The 27,054-nt window shown below is 36.7% G+C and overlaps 1 pseudogene; it reads right to left on the bottom strand.

Annotated features, from left to right (window-relative positions):
- The window catches only part of LOC141372493 (activated RNA polymerase II transcriptional coactivator p15 pseudogene), a 54,962-nt pseudogene extending 28,224 nt beyond the window's left edge, over positions 1-26,738 (bottom strand).
- Between the last annotated feature and the right edge of the window lie 316 nt (positions 26,739-27,054).

Raw genomic sequence — 27,054 nt, 5'->3', positions numbered from 1 at the left:
TTTAGTGCCATTGTATTGCCTGTCAGGTGACTGTTACTGTATATTGTCTGTATTCCTTTTTGGTCTATTCTGCTTTTAGGCTCTCTTTTTGCTGAGAGGACCCCTTTCAATATTTCTTGGAGGGCTGGTTTTGTGTTTGCAAATTCCTTTAGTTTTTTTTTTTTTTTTGTCCTGGAAGCTTTTCATCTCTCCTTCAATTTTCAGTGTCAGCCTAGCTGGATATAGTATTCTTGGCTGCATGTTTTTCTCGTTTAGTGCTCTGAAGATATCATGCCAGTCCTTTCTGGCCTGCCAGGTCTCTGTGGATAGGTCTGTTGCCAATCTAATGTTCCTACCATTATAGGTTACATATCTCTTTTCCCGAGCTGCTTTCAAGATTTTCTCTTTGTCTTTGAGACTCTAAGTTTTACTATCAGATGTCGGGGTGTTGACCTATTTTTATTGATTTTCAGAGGGATTCTCTGTGCCTTCTGGCTTTTGATGCCTGTTTCCTTCCCCACTTTAGGGAAGTTCTCTGCTATAACTTGCTCCAATATACCTTCTGCCCCTCTCTCTCTTTCCTCTTCTTCTGGGATCCCAAGCATTCTAATGTTGTTTCGTCTTATCGTATCGCTTATCTCTCGAATTCTGCCCTCGTGATCCAGTAGTTGTTTATCTCTTTTTTTCTCAGCTTCTTCATTTTCCATCAGTTGTTCTTCTATATCCCTGATTCTCTCTTCTGCCTCATTTATCCTAGCAGTTAGTGCCCCCATTTTTGATTGCACCTCATCAATGGCCTTTTTGATTTCGATTTGGTTAGATTTTAGTGTTTTTATTTCTTCAGGAAGGGTTTCTTTAATAACTTCCATGCCTTTTTCAAGCCCTGCTAGGATCTTTAAAATCGTGATTCTGAACTCTAGATCCAACATCATACTAATGTCCATATTGAGTAGGTCCCTGGCAGACGGTACTACTCTTGTTCTTTTTGCTGAGGTGATCTTTTTCGTCTTGTCATTTTGTCCAGAGGAGAATAGATGAATGAGAGAACAAAATGCTAACAGGATAACAACGTCCCCAGCAAATATACTCTAAACAAATCAGAAAAGACCTGAAACCAGGGGAAAAGAAAGGGAAAGAAAGAAAAAAAAAAAAGAAAAAGATAAAAACAAACAAAAACAGGACAAAACAAAAAGAAACAGAATATGATCAAATATGATCAGGCTAGTGCATAGATCAGTGCCACACACTAGATTTTGGGTGTATTTTGGTCTGTTGGAAGAAAGTGCCTCCTAAAATTTTAAAGAAAGAAAGACTTATATATGTTCAAAATAAGGATTGATAAAATGAAGGTGGAAGATGACTGTAAAGATGAAAATTATAAAAGATTTTATAAAAGGAATTGATAAGAAGTTGTTTGAAAAAAGAAAGAAGTTTAAAAAAAAAGAAAAAAAAAGGGAGAGAATGTGATCAGGCAGGAGACTAGAACAAAGACATACACTAGTGATTCAGGGTATATTTTGATCTGTTAGAAGAAACTGTATCTCAAAATTTTAAAGAGAGAACAACTTGTATATATATATGCCAAAAATAAGGGTATCTACTATGAAGGGATAGAATATGAGTCTAAAAATGAAAAATAAAAATTTTTTTTTCAAAAAGGGATTGATAAGATGTTGGTTGAAAAAGGGAAGAAGAAAAATTAAAAAAAAAAGAGTTAAAAAATTAACTTTCAAAAACTAAAGAATCATGGTAAAAAAGCCATTAATTCTATGTGCAGCATTCCCCTAGTGCTGGAGTTCTCCCATTCTCCTTGATCCCTAAACTTGGTCTTGGCTGGCTGTCGTGCTGATCTTCTGGGGGAGGGGCCTGTTGTCGTGGTTCCCAAACGTCTTTGCCGGAGGCGGAATTGCCCCGCCCTTGTCAGTCCGGGCTAAGCAATCTGCTCAGGTTTGCTCTCCGAAGCTTTTGTTCCCTGCAAGCTTTCCGTACAGCTTTGGAGGACGAGAGTGAAAATGGTGGCTTCCCAATCTCCGCCCAGAAGAGCCGAGAACTCAGGGTCCTGCTCCTTAGTGCGCCCCCAGAGGAAAACAATCAATCACTCTTGTCTCCCCAGTCTCCGGCCACTCTGTGCTCACCCGGCCTGTGACCGAATGTTTCTATCTCTGGCACGTGACCTGGTGTGGAGTCTCCAAACCCAGCAGATCCCTGCGGTGCGCTCCCGTGCCGCTCCTCCCGGGGAGGAAGGGGAGTCTCCCCGGATCTGCCGTTTGTTGGGTCCCTGCTGGAGGAGCAGTGGCCCAACTGTCACTGATCATAGTTTATTGCAACCCGGAGGTGAGAGCCCGCACGTCAGCTCCGTCTCTGCAGCCAGCTTCCCTGCTCCGATACCTGGGAGCTCTGCTGCACTCAGGCACCCCCGGTCTTTCTGTGACCCCGAGGGTCCTGAGACCACACTGTCCCACGAGGGTTCCACCCCCAGCTTAGCCACTGGAGCGACGTCCCTCAGCGGAGCCGACTTCTAAAAGTTCTGGTTTTGTGCTCTGCTGCTCTATCACTTGCCAGAAGTGGCCGACAGAGGCCCCCTCCCCCGCCGTCTATCCTCCCGAATATCGCCTCAGATTCACTTCTCTGCATGTCCTACCTTCCAGAAAGTGGTCGCTTTTCTGTTCAGAGAGTTGTTGCTATTCTTCTCTTCGATCTCCTGTTGAGTTCGTAGGTGTTCAGAATGGTTTGATCCCTATTCAGCTGAATTCCTGAGACCAGACAAAATCCAGATCTCCTACTCCTCCGCCATCTTGCTCCGCCCCTATATATTTTTAAGATTTTTTTATTTTTTGAGAGAGAGAGAAAGATAGAGAGAGAACATGAGTGGGGGAGGTACAGAAGGAAAAGGGAGACCAAGCAGACTCCCCCTGAGTATGGAGACCAACAGGGGCTCAGTCTCATGACCCTAAGATCATGACCTTAGCCAAAATCAAGAGTTGGACACTTACCTGATTGAGCCTCCAGTTGCCCCAAAAGGCAGTAATTTCCTTGACATTGACTGTAGCAACATTTTTCTAGGTATGTCTCCTGAGGCAAGGGAAATAAAAGCAAAATTAAAATATTGGCCCTTCATCAAAATAAAAAGCTTTTGCACAGTGAAGGAAACAATCAACAAAACTAAAAGGCAGCCTACTGAATGGAAAAAGATATTTGCAAATGACATATCTGATAAGGGTTTGTATCCAAAATACATAAAGAAGTGATACAACTCAACATCCAAAAAACAAATAATCCAATTAAAAAATAGGCAGAAGACTTGAACAGACATTTCTCCAAAGAAGTTATCCATATGGCCAACAGACACATGAAAAGATGTTCAATATCACCCATCATCAGGTAAATGTAAGTCAAAACTACAGTGAGATATCGCCTTACATCTGTCAGAATGGCTAAAGTAAAAAACATAAAAAAAACAAGTGTTGGCAAGGATGTGGAGAAAAAGGAACCCTCTTGCACTGTTGGTGGCAATACAAATTTGTGCAACCACTGTGCAAAACAGTATGGAGTTTCTTTTAATAAGTTAAACATAGAACTACCCTATGATCCAGTAATTCCACTACTGGGTATTTACCCAAATAATACGACACACTAATTCAAAGGGATACATGCACCGCTATGTTTATTGCAGCATTATCTGTAATTCCTAAATTATGGAAACAACCCATGTCCATCGATAGATGATTGTGTAAAGAAGTATGGTGTGTATATATACAATAGATTATTATTCAGCCATTAAAAAGAAAAAAATCTTGCCATTTGCAATGACTTGGATATAGCTAGATTGTATAATGCTAAGCAACACTAGTCAGAAAAAGACGAATACTTTATGATCTCACTCATATGTAGAATTTAAGAAATAAAGCAAGCAAAAAAGAAAGAGACAAAGTAGGAAACACACTCTAATTACAGAGAGCAATCTGATGGTTATCATGGGGAAAGGGATTGAGGGGATGGGTTAAATAGGTAATGGGTATTAAGGAGTGCACATCATGATGAGCACAAGGTGTGTGAAAGTGTCATCTGTATAAAGTGTCAAATTACTATGTTGTACACCTGAAACTAATATAACACTGTATGTTAACTATCCTGGAATTAAAAACAAAATAATACAGTTAACTGTGATGAGTATGGAGTAATGTAAATAATTGAATCATTACATGTTCACTTGAAATTAATACAATACTGTATGTTAATTATACAACAATAAAAATCCTGAGATAAATAGTATTGGGAGATTAAATGCTATTTTCTTTCTTCTTAAGTGAATGTCAAAAGGGAATTTACATTGCAGATGCAGCTTATTTTGTTTTATAGTTCCCAGGTGTTAAATTTATTTTCATTGATTTATATGACTTTATCCTGAAATATTATCAGAACTATATCCATTGTGGATACCGTCACGCTATATTGTTAGACAGATGGTATGTTTGTTTTTAAACATTAGACATTATACCCTATACACAGTGGAAAACATAAGTTATATGGTTTCATTAAAGAAAATTAAAATATTAAATACAGCATTGCTTAGGGGAACCAAAAGTTTTATAAATATCATGTGCTTATTTGGCATTGTAAAATAGACTCTGAATTGAAGTTCATTCTTCAAAAGTAGTTATTGGATATCTGTTCATTCATTGTATAAATGTCTAATAAATATACGAGTTCTCACTTTCAAAATGCTGAAATTGTTACTGCATAATCAGTGAGGATATTTCTGTTTTCTATGCAGCAAACAATTGGAAAGGAAAAACTGAAATGTAATTTTTCTCTACCTCTTAGAAAAGCATTAAAGGATTTTGACCCTGAAGGTTAAATTCTTTATCTCTGAATGGTGTTGATGATATTTTTCTATTCCACAACCTGTAGATTTTCAAGGAGGGCTACACTGCTCTAATTTCTCCCAGCTCACTTATAGTCAAGAGATTTCAAGTAGGCAGTTTGCAGCCACTTCTGTATCTTTAATGCCCTTGGATCCTCCATAATGTGGGGTTGTGATGAGTAGTTACTTTCTCGTGGCTACCATACCCTTTGATGACATCCATCTTGATGCAGTAATCTTTTGGATCCTGAAGAGGTTGCTATGTCAAAGGAGCAAGATCTTCTGGTTTCACAACCTCGTGCAGCTTACAGGTTGCAGAATTCTACACAGGAGTCAGTACACATTCCCATGTGTGGTGCTGTAAACTGAAACTTGCTGTAGAGTGCATCTGCAAACTTTGGGATATAGGGAAAAGAAGCCTTTAAATAAGTAATAAGAGTAGGTGAGAATAGCATTTGAATTATACATGAATCCTGGGTAGCTTTATAATGACATCAGCTTTGCTAGCAATCCAAATAGGAAGGGTTAGTTTTCTTCTTATTGAGATAAGAAAAGTGTAAATTATGTGTCACTTTGGTTTCCTTTCCCATGTTAAATTTTATCAGTTTGACACCTATTTGCCTTCTCGCAAGTGACTAGTGCAGCTACTCCCCATCTTGTTGACTTCACATAGGTGCAGTCTTCTAACCGAGGTCTCCAATTTTCTCTAACAACACATCTTTAATATGCTGATTTCCTAGCTATGTGGTGTGTGGATGAAAAAGAACTCTTAATGGTGGAATCTAAACTGATATGAAGTAAGTTCAGGCTAAGCCATGAAGTGTACAAACCTGTGTCCTTGAACAGGGACAGGTAATACACTACCAACTAAAGAAATGGTGTCCTCATCTTTATTTACAAGGAAACCCACTAATGAAGAGAACCATCCCTTTCTAAAAGGGTCATCACCCTCACCCATCTGCCTTAAAGTCAGTTTGAGGCAGGGAAGGATAAAAAGATGCAGGGGAAATAGTGGAAATAGGCACTACAGAGAAAGGAAGAAAGTTCTGAAAAAGAGAAAGTGCCTTTAAATCTTTCATTTTCTTTTCCATTTATTCCTCAACCTTTTCTTCTGGTTATCAAATAATTAAACATTTTTTACAATGATTTTTATCTCATACACTTAGTAATTAATTTGCATGGGGTGATTCCTAAGAAGCCCAGAAATTACACTAATTTATGCAAATCAAAAGAACCATCCTCATGCAACTGGATTCTCATTTACTATTTCCAAATATGACATAGAGATATTGGTTCTTTAAGAGAAAACACCTGAAGGTAACATTCCTGGCTTTCCATATATTCTATTAATATAGTGATTCTGATGGAATTTTAAAGATTTTATTTATTTATTTGACAGAGACAGAGAAAGAGAGGGAACACAAGCAGGGGGAGTGGGAGAGGGAGAAGCAGGCTTCCCGCAGAGCAGGGAACCCGATGCAGGGCTCAATCCCAGGACTCTGGGATCATGACCTGAGCCGAAGGCAGACACTTAATGACTGAGCCACCCAGGTGCCCCACTGGTGGAATTTTAGAGCCCACATTACCCATGATTATTCAATAATAACAGGTTTTAATTTATAAAGAATAGTCCATCCAGTTAGTATTGCAAAAGAGTGTACTAGAGAGAGCCTACAATTCAGGGTCTCTTATTTAACTGTTGTGCGGTCACAAACCTTCAGCCGATCTGCTCAATTCAGGAGTTTCCACACATCTAGTCCTCATCACTACAAATATAACTAAAAATCTCCTCTCAACCCAGAAAAACTCTCCACAAACACAGAAGAGAAAGAAAACTTTTTTTTTAATCAAATAGGCATTAAACCGGGTGATGCGCATCACATGCAATCTACTAAGAGGTTGAAAAAAGAAAGATATATTGCCCTTTTACATAGTTCAGCAGATACAACTCATCACATATTTTCAAAACCAGCAATAATAACAAGGAAGAGGACTTGACAGCACCATTTGTCACACATAATTCATTCTAAATTGGTAATTGCGGTGATCATCTGTGCTAGCTGATTGGCTTTATCCATAGAAAATTAAAATTCTCATATTTTTATAACAAGAAGTAGTTTGGGATTTTGGATTGAGATGCCCACCAAGTTTAAGCTTCTATCCACTGGAACAAGGAGATAGGAGTACTATCTCCCTTGATTATATTTCAGTAGAAAGCAGTTGAATAGGACTGCTGGCTTGGTTTCTTGCCCAAGAAAAGCTGTTGGATGGTCTCTGTTGTTGCCTGGGTTCTCTGATCATACTTACTAGACAGCCCCGCTGCTCTGCCAGTGCTAGAAAACTAAATCACAGCCCCATCTAATGCAAAATAGAGTACCAAATATATAGACCTGACCATCTAGTACATATGGCCAGAGGACTGTTTTCTGCTAGCAGCACCCCTACACCCTGAACTCAGAGCTCAGGGGCCTCACCCCAAAAATTTACCGATAGGAAGCCCCACCAGCAGACCCGTCCAGACATAAAAGCTGAGCGGATGGTGAAGAAATGTCTCTGGCAAAGTGAACCAGTATCATCTGAAAGAGAAGATAGTTGACTAAAATTTGCAGATACCAATGTAAAGAATCAAGAACCACAGAAAATCAGATAACTAGGACATGACCAAAGGAAACTAATAAAGCTCCAAAAGCGACCCTAAAGAAATGGAAATCTAGGAATGGTCGGAAAGATCCATACTTAAAAGCTTAATGAAATAGAAAAATGAAAAGACAGACAACTAAATAATACCAGAAAAGCAATTCATGAACTAAACAAGAAATTCAACAAAGAAATAGAAGCCGTTAAAAAAAAAAAAAAAAAAACACCAAAAAATTCAAAAGAAAAAAAAAACAATGCCAAAACTGAAGAGTTAAAAAAAAAACTCAAAAGAAGCAAAACCAAAAAAAAGAAAAAATCGGTAACCAAGAAAATGATGCATTTGAAGTAACTCAGGCAGAGAAGAAAAAAAAAAAAAAGAATGAAAAAGCCTTAAAAGCCTACAGGACTCATAAAATACAATTATTTTTAAAAATGCATATTATGGGAATTCCAAAAGAAGGAGACCAAAGGACAAAATTATATTTAAAGCAATACAGACTGAAAACTTCCCAACCTGGGGAGAGAAATGGACATCCAGATACATGAGGCCAAAGGATCAAAATAGGCTCAACCTTATTTTGGGTTAAACACAAATAAGGCTATACAAAGACACAATATAATTAAATTGTCAAAAGTCACTGAAAAAGCAAATTTTAAAAGCAGCAAGAAAAAAACAGGTAATTTACACACAAGAAAAACCTTATAAAATTATCAGTGGAATTCTCAACAGAAACATTTCAGACCAGTAGAGAATGAGATGATATATTTAGAATATTAAAACAAAACAAAAACTGTCAACCAAGAATTCTATAGTCAGCAAAGCTGTTCTTCAGAAATGAGAGATAAAGAATTTCCTGAATGAACAAAAGCTGAGGTAGTTCATCACCACTAGACCTGCCTTATAAGAAATCCTGAAAGGAGCTCTCTCTCAGTGGAGGTAAAATGACACTAATTTTAACATCATAAAGACATAAAAAGGTAGCATAAAACTCAATAATAATGGTAAATATGAAGTCAAAGTTAGGTTTTATAATATGGTAATGGTGGTGTTTAATTCAATTACAACTCCATGTTAAAAGTTGAAAAAGAAATGTAAAGAAAGTCATTATATAATGATAAAGGTTTCATCAGGAAGATATAACAATTATAAATATTTATGCACTCAGCATTGATACACCTATAAATACATATAAAGAAAAACTAACATAATTAAAAGGGAAATAAATAGCAATGCCGTAAGAGCTGGGGACTTTAATACACTACTCTCGACAATGGATATCATACAAAAAGAGAATCAATAAGAATACAGTGGATTTGAACAAAACTGTAAAGCGTACCTAACAGACATCTACATTTTTCTGACAACAAAATACACATTCTTTTCAAGTATACAAAGAACACGTTAGGCACAAAACAATCTTAGCACATTCAAGAAGACTGAAATCACACTAAGTAAGTATCTTTTCTATTTTCATTACATACTCACAGATGAATGAGAAAAACTAGAAAATTTACAAATATATGAAAATTAAAAAATACTCTCATGAACAACCACTGGATCAAAGAAGCAATTAAAGAAGAAATAAACAAGTATCTTAAGAACATTAAAATGGAAACACAACATACCAAAACTTATGGAATGCAGCAAAAACAGTTTTAGGAGGGAAGTTTATTGAAATAAACACATTAAAAAAACAACAAAGAACTCAAATAAATAACTTAACTATATGCCTAAAGGAACTAGAAAAAGAACAGAGAACAAATTAGCAGAAGGAAAAAATAATAGAGATTAGATCAGAAATAAATGCACAGGGAACAGCAAAACGAAAAAGATTAACAAAATGAGTTGTTTTTTTGAAAATACATACAAAATTGACAAATTTTTAGCTAGACTAATCAAAGAAAGAAAAAAGAAAATCCAAGTACAAAAATTATAACTGAAAAAGAACACATTACAACTGATACCAGAGAAATACAAAAGATCATAAAAGCCTTCTGTAAAAAACTACACACCAACAACTGAAAAACCTAGAAGAAATGGAAAAAAAAATTCTTAGAAACATAAAACTTCCCAACACTGAATCAAGAATAAATATAAAATCTGAAAAGACAAACTACTAGCAAGAAGATTGAATCAATAATCAGAAATCTCCCAATAAATGAAAGCCCATGACCAGATGGCTTCATTGATGAATTCTATCAAACATTTAAAGAACGAATGCCAATACTTCTCAAACTTTTCCAAAAAATCGAAGAGGAGAAAACACTACCAAACTCATTTAACAAGTCCAGCATTATCCTGCCACCAAAGCCAGAAAAGGACACTATCAGGAAAACAACAACAACAAACTAAACATCAATATCCATGATACATGTGATGCAAAATTTCTCAAAATACTAGCAAAATAATTTCAGCAGCACATTAAAAGGATCATTCGTCATAATAAATCGGTATTTAACCCTGGGATGCAAAGATGATTAAATATAAACAAATCAATCAATTTGATACATCACATTAATAGAAAGTCTGAATAAAATTGTATGGTCATTTCAATAGACAGAAAAAGCAACTGACAAAAGTCAACATATGTTCATAATAGCTCTTAAAAATTGGCTACATAGCCAAGAACTTACCTCAGCATAATAAAGGCCATGTAGGACAAACCCACAGCTAACATCATACTGGTAAAATGGTAAAATGTTTAAGGTTTTTCCTTTAAGATCTGAAACAAGACAGGATGCCCATTTTCACCACTTCTGTTTAATATAGTACTGGCAATCCTAGCCAGAGCAATCATGCAAAAAATAAATTAAAAGCATCATAACTGAAAAGAGAGAAGTATAATTTGTTTCTATTTGCAGATGGCATCATTTCATATATAGAAAATTTTAAAGCTTCCACCAAAAAACTGTTAGATCTAATTAATGAATTTAATAAATTTGCAGGCTTCAAAATTAACACACAAAATCAGTAGCATTTTTATACCCTAGCAATGAATTATCTGAAGAAAGAAAGAAAATGTTCCCATTTACAGTAACATCAAAAACAACAAGATACTTAGGAAAAATTTAAGAATAAGATGAAATATTTCTACACTGAAAACTACAAGACATTAATGAAAAGCATCTCATGTTCATAAATTTGAAGAATATTTTTTTCTCATTTTTTAAAATTTAAATTCAATTAGCCAACTGATAGCACATCATTAGTTTCAGGTATAGTGTTCAATAAATTATCAGTTGCATATATTGTTAAAATGTTCATACTACCCAAAGCCATCTAGAGATTCAATGCAATCTCTATCAAAATTTCAATGGCATTTTTTACAGAGGTAGCAAAAGAATCCTAAAATTTGGAATCACAGGAGTCTGAATAGCCAATGCAGTCCTGAAAAAGAAGAACAAGCAGGAGGTATCGTACTTCCTGATTTTAAGCTGTATTGTAAAGTCATAGTCATCAGAACAGTAATGTACTTGCATAAAAACAGACACATAGGCCAATGGGACAAAACCAAGAGCCTATAAATAAACCCATGTATATACCATCAACTAATATTTGACAAGGTAGCCAAGAATAAGGAGAAAAAAAAAATCTCTTCAATAAAATCTCTTCAATAAAAGATGTTGAAGAAAATAGTATATTTACATATAAAGAATGATGCAAGACCCCTAACTTAACCACCTATAAAAATTAACTTGAAGTGGATAAAAGACTAAAATATAATACCCAAGCCATGGAAATCCTAGAAGAAAACAAGAAAAAAAGCCATTTGACATGGGTCTTAGCAATGATTTTGGATATGACACCTAAAGCATAAATCACAAAAATAGAAAAATAAATACATAAGATTACATCGAACAAAACAGGTTCTGGGCAGCAAAGGAGAAGATCAACGAAATGAAAACAATCTATAGAATGTGAAAAAATACTTTTAAACCATATATTTGATAAGGGGTGGATATCTTAAACATATAAAGAACTCCTACAACTCAATAGCAAAAAAAAAAAAATCCATCCAATTAAAAAAAAATGGGTTAAAAATCATAATAGACATTATTCCAAAAAAGATATATAAAATGCCAATAGGTACATAAAAAGAGGCTCAATATCACTAATCATTAGGGAAATGTAAATTAAAACTACAATGAAATATCATTTCATGCCTGTTGGAATGGCTATCGTCAAAATGACAAGAGATAATAAATGCTGGAGAAGATGTAGAGGAAAAGGAAACCTGTGGACTTTTGGAATTGTAAGCTGATACAGATGCCATGGAAAACAGTATGGAGGTTTCTCATAAAATTAGAAGTAGAACTACCATTTGATCTAGAAATTCTACTTTTGGGAATATATCCAAAGGAAACAAAAACGCTATGTCAACGCTACATCTGCACCCCAAGGTTCATTGCTGCATTATTCACAATAGCCAAGATTTGGAAACAACCTAAGTGCCAATCAATGAAGGAAATGAATAAAATACTTGTGAGACACACACACAACACCATAAAAGAAGGAAATCTTGCCGTTTGTGACAACATGCCCAGACCTTCAGGACATTATTCTAAGTAAAATAAGACAGACAGGGAAAGACATATTCAGAGAAAGATAAAATAATCTTATTTATATGTGGAATCTTAGAAAGTGAGAGAGAGGCAGGGAGAGAGAGAGAAAATAAACAGAAAGTTCAAATTTGTGGTAGCCAGAGGTAGCAAGGGGTTGGAGGGATTAGAAGAAAGCTGTTTAAAGGTAAAAACTTATAATGAAAAGTATTAAAGATGTGTAACATCTTTATAACTTGACTGCAAGTTATACACGTATATATGAAAGTTGTTAAGAGTAAATTCTGAGTTCTCATAACAAGGGAAAAACATTTTTTCCTTTTTTTGTATCTATATGATAGATATTAACTAAACTTATTGTGATAATCATTTTACAATATACATAATCCAATGCATTTTGCTTACACCTTAAACTTATACAGTGTTGTATATTAAATTATATCTCAATAAAACTGGGAAAAAATCCTGACATCTATCTATACTTGTAACACTTCTACATATTTATATATATGAGTAGTTATGAAGAATATTTTTTCCTGTTATTTGTTCTACTAGTTTGAATATGTCATTTAATGTCTTAGACATGTAGCTCTTCATTTTGAAATGTGAGATTATAATGCCTGCCTTAGTTAATTCACACATGAATTGGGAAAATAAGTACTATGATGGAATTTGTAAGTAATAATTCTTAATCCCTTAAAGAATATAGATTTCACTAGGTTTGTTCTACTGAGAGAATCACTATCAGGAAAATATGAAGTGTTTTAACCAAAACCTTCCTTTTGGATTTTATCAAATACACTGACCAAATTTATAGATTGATTAAAGGATTGAAAATCAATAGTTGATAAAACAACACAGTTGAGAAAATAATGTTGGTAAAATAGAAAATCTGAGGGAGATCACATGCTCTGGACTTGCTAGGAAGATGAATCTCAGTCTCACACATTGAATAGAGGACTTAACATTGAACTAGTTGATGGTGTCAATTTTCCATCATGTTTCACATACCTAGATTAAAGGAGATTATTTATTAACTATAAATATCTCTACTCAATTATATAGAATATACATTTATTTTTTAAAGATTTGTTTATTTTTAGAGAGAAAGGGGGGAGAGAGAGCATGGCAGGGTGGGGGCGGGAAGGGCAGAGGGAAAGAGAAAATCTTAAGCAGACTCCCTGCTGAGTGTAGAGCCTGATGTGGGACTCTATCCCATGACCCTGAGATCATGACATGATCTTAACCAACTGAGCCAACAAGGCACCCCATAGAATATAAATTTAAAATACCAATCATCCTTCACTTTATGTCAAGTCCTTAAGATTTATGAAATCTTAGAAGATTGCTATTATTCAAATTGCAATCTAAATATGCAGAACTGCAGAGGCCAAGAATTATCCATCATCATTCAGATGTTTGGCCTTGTAAATGAAACCTCACAAGTTACATTCTGTATAACAATTTTGAAAATTTGTTACTTCTAAAAATTTCTATTTTTCATTTTTTTTAAAGATTTTATTTATTTATTCATGAGAGACAGAGAGAGAGAGAGAGAGAGAGAGAAGCAGAGGGAGAAGCAGGCTCCCAAGGAGCAGGGAGCCCGATGTGGGACTCGATCCCAGGACCCTGGGATCATGACCTGAGCCAAAGGCAGACGCTTAACCATCTGAGTCACCCAAGCGCCCTAAAAATTTCTATTTTTCAACAAAATTAAAATTGTTACAGAATGTACTCCACAATATATGTCATCTGAAACATGAAAACTAAAAAAAAAAAAAAAAAAAAAACCCACCACCACCAACAACAACAAAATAAAAACCTACAAAAAAACACAAAAAAACAAGAAATACCTATTGGAATGGCAAAAATCTATAATAATGACAACACCAAAAGTTGGGAAGAATATGGAGCAATAGGAGCTCTCCTTTATTGCTGGTGGGAATACAAAATGGTACACTTTTTCTGGAAGACAGTTTGGTGATTTCTTACAAATCTAAATATCGTCTTACCATATGATCCAGCAATCACACTCCTTGGCATTTACCCTAGGGAGTGAAAACATATCCACACAAAAACCTGCACAAAGATATTTAAAGCAGTTTTGTTCATAATTGCTTAAACTTGTAAGCAATCAAGATGTGCTTTAGTAGGTGAAAGGATAAACAAATTATAGTATATTTAGACAATGAAATATCATTCAACATTAAAAAGAAATGAGCTTTTAATCCATGGAAGGACTTGGAGGAATCAAATGCATATTACTAAGTGAATGAAGTCACTTCTGAAGAGGCTATACAGTGCATGATTCTGACTATATTACATTCATGAAAAGGCAAAAACAATGGGGAAGAGAAAGATTAATGGCTTCTGGGGGCAGAGGGAAGATGAATAGTTGGAGCAAAGAGGATTTTTATGGATAATGAAAATATTCTATATGATATTATAATGATGGGTATATTTCATTACACATTTGTTTAAATCCATAAATATATACGAAGAGTGAGCCCTAAGTTAAACTATTGATTTGGGGTGATTATAATGTGTCAGTGTAAGTTCATCTTTGTTTTAAAAAAGAGTACCAGACTGGTGATTGATGTTGATAACTGGGGAGGGTATGCATTTGTGGGGCAGTATATATATGGGAATCTTTGCACCTTCCTCTCAAATTTTTTGTAAACTTAAATTTGCTCTAAAAAATAAAATCTTTAAAAAATGCACAAAAGCAACATGCTACCCTATGTTTTCATTTACCTATTTGATCATATTTTATCTTATATATTATCTTGTTCTTTAAGTCATGTGGCATTATAATCACAATATAATCAATGAAAACAAAGTACATATGGACAAATTAACAACTAATAAATTAAAATATTAAATTATCTTATATAATAGATTATATATAGATATAAGATATATAGTTATAATATATAATAATTGAATGTTTTTTAAATTTTATTATTTCATATCTATTTTTGGAGATATATTTTTATAACAATTTCAAATAGAAATAAAAATCACAATAATATGTGTAATTTCTCTGTCCTTCAACTATACATCTGATAATGGAGGTAAAAAGGCTGGTAATATTTTCTTTGAATAATTGTCAAATAAGAAAGACTAAAAGTTTAAAATTTTTTCATGCTATTTTTCTATCCAAAGTATGTTAAATGCTTTATTTTTGTCCATAAATGAAGTAATGTTATCTTAAAGTTGTTAAATTTTTTTCTTCTAATAACTAAAGATGGCTAAGGATTTTGGGGAAAATACTGTACTCAGCTGTGCTGCAACTATAATACTTGAACACATGTTTCCTCAAGCATAACATTAAGGCAATTGCTCTGTGAGACTCAGAAATCAATAAAATTGTCACAAATGTTCTAAGTGCAGCATTATGAAAAATATTGTATTTTGCTACATGGAACCATAAGACTTCCTGCAATTCATAAACCTCTGTTAACATAATTATTTTTAGATTGAAAGTAATTCAGGACAAGTTTTGCTATTTTTTAAAACAATTACAGATATGCAAAATCTGAATGCTATGGCAGCCAAATAAATAAATTCAAATATTATAACTAGTTCAAACGAATATTTAACAGTTTTTATTATCCATGCAGGAATCCTTTGTTATTTTCATGTATGTCCTTTCTAATTATAGTTATAATAAAGTCACACTGAAGTAATTTTTCCTCCCATTTTGTGATAATGATGTATTACTTTGTTTTCTTAGAGCATTTACATTCTGAGCAACATTCTTTAAGGTTTTCTCTAAGATAACAAAAAATGTTTTCTTTTCAGTACCCTACTGATTCTATTGGCACTCTACTCCCACTCAATAATTGTTTTGTCTCACAAGTTTTGTCAATAAAAAACTGTTACTGAACATTTTTCTAGCTGTTAATGTACCTCAAGGAAGGTTTCACCTTCCATCATTGTCCTTAACTGATCCTTGGCAGTAACATCTACAAAGGACTACTTTTAACCTTTTCATTTTCTGTACATTTCCATCTTTTTCTTTCTTCTCCAGCTTTTTTCCATCTTAAAATGTTTCAAAAATACAGCTCCAGGTACCCAACTTGTAAAATCACCTTCAAACTCCAACATTCCAGGTTAAGGAAAAAAAAAACTATTAATCAAGTAGATTAATAAAACTACTAATTAATCAAATGTAATAGGCTGTTACTTAGGTCACTGTCAATGAACTTTCCAGTGTTTATTCCTTTATCTAGTCCCCTATCACTCTGATTCTAGTTGGGTCTAGTCTGTTTCAACAATAGAATATAGTAGAAGCTATACTGGGACACTTTTGGGCCTGCATTTAATTGTCTTGGAAACATCTATCTTTTCTTTTACTTTTTCTTTTTTTTTTCCTTTAGTAATACTTTATTTAGGAATGCTCTCTCTTATTCTCCTGAGCCACTTTGAATGAAGTTCAGAATTCTCCATGAATAAAGAAGAAACCATGTGGAGAGGCCCTGGAGACTAAAATACTATGGAGATAAGGAATCCAAAGAAGCACTAAGGTACCAGACATTAAGCACCAGCTACAGATCCATTTGCTTTGTTATTTTGTATAAGGCACAAGTTACTTTTTGGGAACAGGTAAAGCAGAGATTCTTTCAAGCAATTAGGTTAATATAGTAATGTAAATATTGAAAAATTTATCAATTATAAAGTTGAGAATGTTTTTACTATTAAAACAGACCTGTACCTCTGAAACAAATAATACATTATATGTTAAAAAAAATAAAAGAAGATAGTAGAAAGGGAAAAATGAAGGGGGGGGAATCAGAGGGGGAGAGGAACCATGAGAGACTATGGACTCTGAGAAACAAACTGAGGGTTTTAGAGGGGATGGGGTTGGGGGATGGGTTAGCCTGGTGATGGGTATTAAGGAGGGCACATATTGAATGGAGAACTGGGTGTTTATACACAAACAATGAATCATGGAACACTACATCAAAAACTAATGATGTAATGTATGGTGACTAACATAACATAATAAAATAAAATTTTAAAAAACTAAAAAAAAAAAAAAAAGATAACCCGGGTTCTGGTAAAAGATGGCAATGTAGGAGGACAGAAAACTTACCTCCTCTCATGGACCCACCTAATCTATAGAGACATGTGGAACAATTTCTTCTGGGGGAACTAGCTAGGTGGCTCTTACACATTGGACAAATGAGAAAAAATAAACCCACATCAAAAAGGGTAAGGGAGCCTCAGACACAGTCTTTCCATAAAATACACTTCTTAACAGGCTATCTTCAAAGGGCTCAGCTCAGAGGTAACAGACAGAAAAGCCCATCTCCCAGTCTTCCCCTGAAAAAGATATATTTGCATAACTTAAGAGCTGCCTCATGAGGGTCTGGCTTCCAATCATCCTGAAACTAGGTGCCGAGATCCTTCTCTTAGGGACACTGGTGGGTCTTTTTACACCCTCACCTTCTGGGAACTAATAAAAATAAAGTAGGTAGCTTGGACAATCACAAAGGTTTCAGAGAAAACAAAGAGAGCATTGTCGAACTATAAAGTTCATTACCTATAGGAGGTCACTCTTTCAGGACTGGGAGATAGGGTTATTTTATCTAGGGAATAGAAACAGACAGAGAGTCAAGGAAAATGAAGAACTAGAGAAATGTGTTCCAAACTAAAGAAAAGTAAAAAAAAATCGGATAAAGACTTTAATGAAATGGAGATGGGTAATTTACCTGAAAAAGATTTTAAAAATAAGCCATAAAGATGAGCTTAGAAGAATGTATGAACAAAGTGAGAATTAAAAAAAAGATAAGAAATATAAGAAAGCACCAAATAGTAGTCACAGAATTGAAGTATACAATAACCTGAACTAAAAAATACAATAGAGGGGCTCAACACCAGGCTATATGAAACAGAAAGATCAGTGAATTTGAAGATATGGCGGTGGAACTTACCTAATCAAAACAGGAAAAAAATGATAAGAGGGGAAAATAGCTTAAGGCACTTATGGAACAACATCAAGCAGGCCAACACTCACATTATAAGGGTCCCAGAAGGAGAAGGAAGAATGGGGCAGAAAATTTATTCTAAGGAATAATGGCTGAAAACTTTCCTACCCTGGGAAGGAAACAAACATCCAGACTCAGGAAGTCTAGATAATTTCAAATAACATGAACCCAAAGACCTGAGCTAAGATCAAGAGTCCAAGAGTCAGATGCTTAGCTGACTGAGCCACCCAGGCATCGCACCAGCAGATTTTTTTAGCAGAAAATTTCAATATATTATTCCACACACTTCTGGCCTGCAAAGTGCTGAAGGAAAAAGCAACCAACCAAGAATATTCTACTGGCAAAGATTTTCTTCAGAATTAAAGAGATAAAAAGTTTTCCAGATAAGCAAAAGCTAAAGAAGTTCCTTACCACAGAGAGGAAGATGGCAGTGGAGTAGGAGGATCCTAGATTTGCCATGTCCCACAAATACAACTGGATAACTATCAAATCATCCTACCCAAGAAATGAAGCTGAAGACTGGCAGAACAAACCTCACAACTAAAGGTAGAGAACAGGAGCTCCTGGGTGGCTCAGTCAGTTAAGCGTCTGCCTTCAGCTAAGGTCATGATCTTAGGGTCCTGGAATCGAGCCCTGCATCAAGCTTCCTGCTCAGTGGGGAGCCTGCTTCTCCCTCTCCCCCACCCCTGCTCATGCTCTCTCTTTCTCAAATAAATAAAGAAAATCTTTGAAAGAAGAAAATAAAAGTAGAGAACAGACCACATTGAAGAAAGTAAGAAATGTGGAGAATAGGTTTGGTAGAGAAATAGATCATGCCTGCTGTGATGAAAGGGAGCCATAGTCACAGAGAAGGGGAAGAGACAGGCTAACACACAAGTGAATACATAGGGGAAATGAATCCCAATAGCAATTGGTTTGGAAAGCAAGAGGCACCAAATTTCATGAGTTCTTACAACCAGCAGGGCTTAAAGCCTGTTCTAAAGGTCAGCAGGCTTGGCTCAAGAGAGCCAGAGGCATTGGGACTACTCTTGGAAAGAAGGCAGGGCAAACAGCCTGTGGACATACTGCATGGAAACAGTAATCTAAAGAGTACATGGGGAACACAGTGAGGAAGTTATTTGCTTATCTTGGAGCATGTCCCAAAGAGGCAGTGTTCACGGAAAGACCTCTCTGGGAACAAAACAACTGGCAGGTGCCATTTCCCTACCCCTCAGCATAAACACAGAGCCACCTGGGAACCAGTGCAGTGCCTATACTCTTTACCAAACATGCTTACACCAGGCCCTGTCCCCCACATGCTCTGGGAAAGTGCCCTTCACAGTCAGACTGGCCTCAGTCCCAGCACATCATGCCCTCTCATCCAGAAGACCAGATCAATCCCGTGCCCACACCACATCTCCCGAACTGGGAGGCTTGCAGGACCTTGGTTCTGGTGGCAGAGGTGACAGGTTTCATTTCACAACGAGAACAGAACACACCCGGTTAAAAGGTGCCACATTCAGGCCAAGGACCTGCCCTGAAAACTGACTAGAACAGGCAAAAAGAGCCTCTCAGATGACTGGCCTGAAGGATAAAGTGACCAGGACACAACAGCAGAGGACATGGAATACTCTCTGAAGCACCAAGCCCTAGGGGAACAGAGGACACTACACTGCAGGGCACTATAGGACCTCTTCTTCTTTTTTTTTTAAATTTTTTATTGTTATGTTAATCACCATACATTATATCATTAGTTTTTGATGTAGTGTTCCATGATTCATTGTTTGTGCATAACACCCAGTGCTCCATGCAGAAAGTGCCCTCTTTAATACCCATCACCAGGCTAACCCATCCCCCCAACCCCTCCCCTCTAGAACCCTCAGTTTGTTTTTCAGAGTCCATCGTCTTTCATGGTTCATCTCCCCTTTTGATGTCCCCCCCCTTCATTCTTTCCCTCCTACTATCTTCTTTTTTTTTTCTTAACATACATTGCATTATTTGTTTCAGAGGTACAGATCTGTGATTCAAAAGTCTTGCACAATTCACAGCGCTCACCATAGCACATACCCTCCCCAATGTCTATCACCCAGCCACCCTATCCCTCCCACCCAAACCCCCCACTCCAGCAACCCTCAATTTGTTTCCTGAGATTAAGAATTCCTCATATCAGTGAGGTCATATGATACATGTCTTTCTCTGATTGACTTATTTCGCTCAGCATAATACCCTCCAGTTCCATCCACGTCGTTGCAAATGGCAAGATCTCATTCCTTGTGATGGCTGCGTAATATTCCAATATATATATAGACCACATCTTCTTTATCCATTCATCTGTCGATGGACATCTTGGCTCTTTCCACAGTTTGGCTATCGTGGACATTGCTGCTATAAACATCAGGGTGCACATACACCTTTGGGTCCCTACATTTGTATCTTTGGGGTAAATACCCAGTAGTGCAATTGCTGGATCGTATGGTAGCTCTATTTTCAACTTTTTGAGGAAGCTCCATACTGTTTTCCAGAGTGGCTGCACCAGCTTGCATTCCCACCAACAGTGTAGGAGGGTTCCTTTTCTCCACATCCCTGCCAACATCTGTCGTTTCCTGACTTGTTAATTTTAGCCATTCTGACTGGTATGAGGTGATATCTCATTGAGGTTTTGATTTGGATTTCCCTGATGCCGAGCGATGTTGAGCACTTTTTCGAATGTCTGTTGGTCATTTGGATGTCCTCTTTGGAAAAATGTCTGTTCATGTCTTCCGCCCATTTCTTGATTGGATCATTTGTTCTTTGGATGTTGAGTTTGATACGTTCTTTATAGATTTTGGATACTAGCCCTTTATCTGATATGTCATTTGCAAATATCTTCTCCCATTCTGTCGGTTATCTTTTGGGTTTGTTGACTGTTTCTTTTGCTGTGCAAAAGCTTTTTATCTTGATGAAGTCCTAATAGTTCATTTTTGCCCTTGCTTCCCTTGCCCTTGGTGATGTTTCTAGGAAGAAGTTGCTGTGGCTGAGGTCGAAGAGGTTGCTTCCTGTGTTCTCCTTTAGGATTTTGATGGACTCCTGTCTCACATTGAGGTCCTTCAACCATTTTGAGTCTATTTCTGTGTGTGGTGTAAGGAAATGGTCCAGTTTCATTCTTCTGCATGTGCCTGTCCAATTCTCCCAACACCATTTGTTGAAGAGACTGTCTTTTTTCCATTGGACATTCTTTCCTAGTTTGTCTAAGATGAATTGACCATAGAGTTGAGGGTCCATTTCTGGGCTCTCTATACTGTTTCATTGATGTATGTGTCTGTTTTTGTGCCAGTACCATATTATCTTGATGATGACACCTTTCTAATAGAGCTGGAAGTCTGGAATTGTGTTGCCGCCAGCTTTGCTTTTCTTTTTCAATATTCCTCGGCTATTTGGGGTCTCTTCTGGTTACATACAAATTTTAGGATTATTTGTTCCATTTCTTTGAAAAAAGTTGATGGTATTTTGATGGGGTTTGCATTGAATGTGTAAATTGCTCTAGGTAGCATTGACATCTTCACAATATTTGTTCTTCCAATCCATGAGCATGGAACCTTTTTGCATTTCTTTGGGTCTTCCTCAATTTCTTTCTTGAGTATTTTATGGTTTTCTGAGTACAGATCCTTTGCCTCTTTGGTTAGATTTATTCCTAGGTATCTTATGGTTTTGGGTGCAGTTGTAAATGGGATTGACTCCTTAATTTCTCTTTCTTCTGTGTTGTTGTTGGTGTATAGGAATGCAACTGATTTCTGTGCATTGATTTTATATCCTGCCACTTTACTGAATTCCTGTATGTGTTCCTTCAGTTTTGGGGTGGAGTATTTTGGGTTTTCCACATACAGTATCATATCATCTGCAAAGAGTGAGAGTCTGGCTTCTTCTTTGCCAGTTTGGATGCCTTTGATTTCTTTTTGTTGTCTGATTGCTGTGGCTAGGACTTCTAATACTATGCTGAATAGCTGTGGTGATAGGGGACATCCCTGCCGTGTTCCTGACCTTAGGGGGAAAGCTCTCAGCTTTTCCCCATTGAGAATGGTATTCGCTGTAGGTTTTTCATAGATGGCTTTTATGATATTGAGGTATGTACCTTCTATCCCTATACTCTGAAGAGTTTTGATCAAGAAAGGATGCTGTACTTTGTCAAATGCTTTATCTGCATCTAGTGAGAGGATCATATGATTCTTGTTCTTTCTTTTGTTAATGTATTGTATCACGTTGATTGATTTGTGGATGTTGAACCAACATTGCAGCCTAGGGATAATTCCCACTTGTTCGTGGTGAATAATCCTTTTAATGTACTGTTGGGTCCTATTGGCTAGTATTTTGGTGAGAATTTTTGCATCCATGTTCATCAAGGATATTGGTCTGTAATTCTCCTTTTTGATGGGGTCTTTGTCTGGTTTTGGGATCAAGGTAATGGTGGCCTCATAAAATGAGTTTGGAAGTTTTCCTTCCATTTCTATTTTTTGGAACAGGTTCAGAAGAATAGGTATTAACTCTTCTTTAAATGTTTGGTAGAATTCCCCTGGGAAGCCATCTGGTCCTGGGCTTTTGTTTTTTGGGAAATTTTTGATGATTGCTTCAATTTCCTTACTGGTTATAGGTCTGTTCAGGTTTTCTATTTCTTCCTGGTTCAGTTTTGGTAGTTGATACATCACTAGGAATGCATCCACTTCTTCCAGGTTATCTAATTTGCTGGTGTGTAGTTGCTCATAATATGTTCTTATAATTGTTTGCATTTCTTTGGTGTTGGTTGCTGTCTCTTTCATTCATGATTTTGTTGATTTGGCTCATTTCTCTTTTCTTTTTGATAAGCCTGGCCAGGGTTTTATCAATCTTGTTAATTCTTTCAAAGAACGAGCTCCCAGTTTCATTGATCTTTTCTACTGTTCTTTTGGTTTCTATTTCATTGATTTCTGCTCTGATCTTTATTATTTCTCTTCTCCTGCTGGGTTTAGGCTTTATTTGCTGTTTTTCCTCCAGCTCCTTTAGGTGTAGGGTTAGCTTGTGTATTTGAGACCTTTCTTGTTTCTTGAGAAACGCTTGTATTGCTATATACTTTCCTCTTAGGACTGCCTTTGCTGCATCCCAAAGACTTTGAACAGTTTTGTTTTCATTTTCATTGGTTTCCATGAATTTTTTTAATTCTTCTTTAATTTCCTGGTTGATCTATTCAGTCTTTAGTAGGATGCTCTTTAGCCTCCATGTATTTGAATTCTTTCCAACTTTCCTCTTGTGATTGAATTCTAGTTTCAAAGCATTGTGGTCTGAAAATATGCAGGGAATGATCCCAATCTTTGGTACCAGTTGAGACCTGATTTATGATCTAGGATGTGATCTATTCTGGAGAATGTTCCATGGGCACTAGAGAAGAATGTGTATTCCGTTGCTTTGGGATGGAATGTTCTGAATATGTCTGTGAAGTCCATTTGGTCCAGTGTGTCATTTAAAGTCTTTATTTCCGTGTTGATCTTTTGCTTAGATGATCTGTCCATTTCAGTCAAGAGGGTGTTAAAGTCCCCCACTATTATTGTATTGTTCTCAATGTGTTTCTTTGCTTTTGTTATTAATTGCCTTATATAGTTGGCTGCTCCCATGTTAGGGGCATAGATATTTACAATTGTTAGATCTTCTTGTTGGATAGACCCTTTAAGTAGGATGTAGAGTCCTTCCTCATCTCTTATTATGGTCTTTGGTTTAAAACCTAATTTGACTGATATAAAGATTGCTATGCCAGCTTTCTTTTGGTATCCATTAGCATGGTAAATGGTTTTCCACCCCCTCACTTTCAATCTGGGGGTGTCTTTGGGTCTAAAATGAGTCTCTTGCAGACAGCATATCAATGGGTTTTGTCTTTTAATCCAATCTGATAGCCTGTGTCTTTTGATTGGGGCATTTAGCCCATTTACATTCAGGGTAACTGTTGAAAGATATGAATTTAGTGCCATTGTATTGCCTGTAAGGTGACTGTTACTGTATATTGTCTGTATTCCTTCCTGGTCTATGTTGCTCTTAGGCTCTCTCTTTGCTTAAACGACCCCTTTCAATATTTCTTGGAGGGCTGGTTTGTGTTTGCAAATTCCTTTATTTTTTGTTTGTCCTGGAAGCTTTTTATCTCTCCTATTTTCAATGACAGCCTAGCTGGATATAGTATTCTTGGCTGCATATTTTTCTCGTTTAGTGCTCTGAATATATCATGCCAGTCCTTTCTGGCCTGCCAGGTCTCTGTGGATAGGTCTGTTGCCAATCTAATATTTCTACCATTGTAGGTTACAGATCTCTTCTCCTGAGCTGCTTTCAGGATTTTCTCTTTGTCTCTGAGTCTCGTAAGTTTTACTAATAGATGTTGGGTGTTGACCTATTTTTATTGATTTTGAGATGGGTTCTCTGTGCCTCCTGGATCTTGATGCCTGTTTCCTTCCCCACATTAGGGAAGTTCTCTGCTATAATTTGCTCCAATATACCTTCTGCTCCTCTCTCTCTTCTTCTTCTGGGATCCCAATTATTCTAATGTTGTTTCGTCTTATGATATCGCTTATCTCTCGAATTCTGCCCTCGTGATCCGGTAGTTGTTTATCTCTCTTTTTCTCAGCTTCTTTATTTTCCATCATTTGGCCTTCTATATCCCTGATTCTCTCTTCTGCCTCATTTATCGTAGCAGTTAGAGCCTCCATTTTTTATTGCACCTCATTTATAGCCTTTTTGATGTCGATTTTGTTAGATTTTAGTTCTTTTATTTCTCCAGAAAGGGTTTCTCTAATAACTTCCATGTTTTTTTCAAGCTCAGCTAGTATCTTTAAAATCATGATTCTGAACTCTAGGTCAGACATCGTACTAATGTCCATATTGAGTAGGCCCTGGCAGTTGGTACTACCTTTTGTTCTTTTTGTTGAGGTGATTTTTTTCATCTTGTCATTTTTTCCAGAGGAGAATAGATGAATGAGAGAACAAAATGTTAACAGGTTAACAACGTCCCCAGAAAATATACTGTAAACAAATCAGAAAAGTCCTGCAGCCAGTGGAAAAGAAAGGGAAGGAAAGAAGAAAGAAAAAGAAAAGAAAAGAAAAAGATAAAAACAAACAAAAAGAGAAGAGAAGAAAACAAAAAACAGAATATGATCAAATATGATCAGACTGGTGCATAGATCAGTGTCACACACTAGATTTTGGGTGTATTTTGGTCTGTTAGAAGGAAGCGCCTCCCAAAATTTTAAAGAAAGAAAAACATATATGTACAAAAATAAGCATTGATATAATAAAGGGATGGAATATGACTGTAAAGATGAAAATTATAAAAAAAATTATAAAAGGAATTGATAAGAAGTTGTTTGAAAAAAGAGGAGGATTTAAAAAAGAAAGGTAGAATGTGATCAGGCAGGAGACTAGAAGAAAGCCATACACTAGAGATTTAGGGTATAATTTGATCTGTTAGAAGAAACTGTATCTCAAAGTTTTAAAGAGAGAACTATATATATATATATATATATATATATATATATATATATATATGCCAAAAATAAGGGTAACTACTATGAAGGGATATAATATGACTCTAAAAATGAAAAATAAAATATTTTTTTTAAAAAAGCAATTGATAAGATGTTGGTTGAAAAAGGGAAAAAGAAAAATTAAAAAAAAAAGATAAAAGAATTAACTTTGAAAGACTAAAGAATCATGGTAAAAAAGCCATGGATTCTATGTGCAGTATCCCCCTAACTCTGGATTTCTGCCATTCTCATTGATCAGTAAACTTGTTCTTGGCTGGCTTTTCTTGCTGATCTGGGGGAGGGGCCTGTTGCTGTGGTTCCCAAATGTCTTTGCCCGAGGTGGAATTGCCCTGCCCTTGCCTGTCCAGTCTAAGTAATCTGCTTGGGTTTGCTCTCGGGAGCTTTTGTTCCCTGCAAGCTTTCCATACAGCTTTGGAGGACGAGAGTGAAATGTTGGCCTCCCAATATCTCCCCTGGAGGAGCTGAGAACTCGGGGCCCGCTCCTCAGTTCACCCCCAGAGAAAAGCAGTCAATCACTCATGTCTCCCCAGTCTCTGGCTGCACCCCATGCTCACCTGGCCTGTGACTGAGCATTTCTATCTCGGGCACACAACCCCGTGTGGAGTCTCCAAACTCAGCAGATCCCTGCGGTGCGCTCCTGTGCTGCTCCTCCCAGGGGAGGAAGGGGAGTCCACCTGGATCTGCCGCTTATTGGGTCCCTGCTGGAGGAGCAGTGGCCCGACTGTGCTGCGGATCGTGGTTTACAGCAACCCTGAGCTGAGAGCCTGGGCCTCGGCTCCATCTCTGAAGCCAGCTTCCCCGCTCAGATACCTGGGAGCTCTGCCGCACTCAGGCACCCCTGGTCTTTCTGTGTCCCAAGGGTCCTGAGACCACACTGTCCCCGCGAGTGTTCCACCCCCCGCTTAGCCACTGGAGCAACGTCCCTCAGTGGAGCTGACTTCTAAAATTTCTGATTTTGTGCTCCGCGGCTCTATCCCTTGTCAGAAGCGGCTGACCGAGGCCCCCTCCCCTGCCATCCATCCTCCTGAATATCGCCTCAGATTCACTCCTCCGCACATCCTACCTTCCAGAAAGTGGTCACTTTTCTGTTCAGAGAGTTGTTGCTATTCTTTTCTTCGATCTCCTGTTGAGTTCGTAGATGTTCAGAATGGTTTGATCCCTATCCAGCTGAATTCCTGAGACCAGACGAAATCCAGGTCTCCTACTCCTCTGCCATCTTGCTCCCCTCCCTCTATAGGACTTCTTCTTCATAAGGCTAATACCCTCAAGGATAGTAGATGTAGTTGATTTTCCTATCACACAGAAGCAGGCACAGAGACTTAGACAAAATGAGAAGACAGAAGAATTTGTTCCAAATAAAATAAAAGAACAAGGCCACAGCCAAAGATCTAAGTGAAACAAATATAAGTAACATGTTTGACAGAGAATTTAAAGTAATGATCATAAACATACTCACTGGACTTGAGAAAAGAGAGGAAGACATCAATGAGATTCTTAACACAGACATAAGGAA

This window comes from Callorhinus ursinus, unplaced genomic scaffold, assembly GCF_003265705.2.
Source record: "Callorhinus ursinus isolate GAN/ISIS: 27379988/994484 unplaced genomic scaffold, GSC_fseal_2.0 scaffold4, whole genome shotgun sequence".
In the NCBI taxonomy this organism is placed as follows: domain Eukaryota; kingdom Metazoa; phylum Chordata; class Mammalia; order Carnivora; family Otariidae; genus Callorhinus; species Callorhinus ursinus.
The sequence above is the reverse complement of the archived record's forward strand: the minus strand, read 5'-3'. Positions and strand labels throughout refer to the sequence as shown.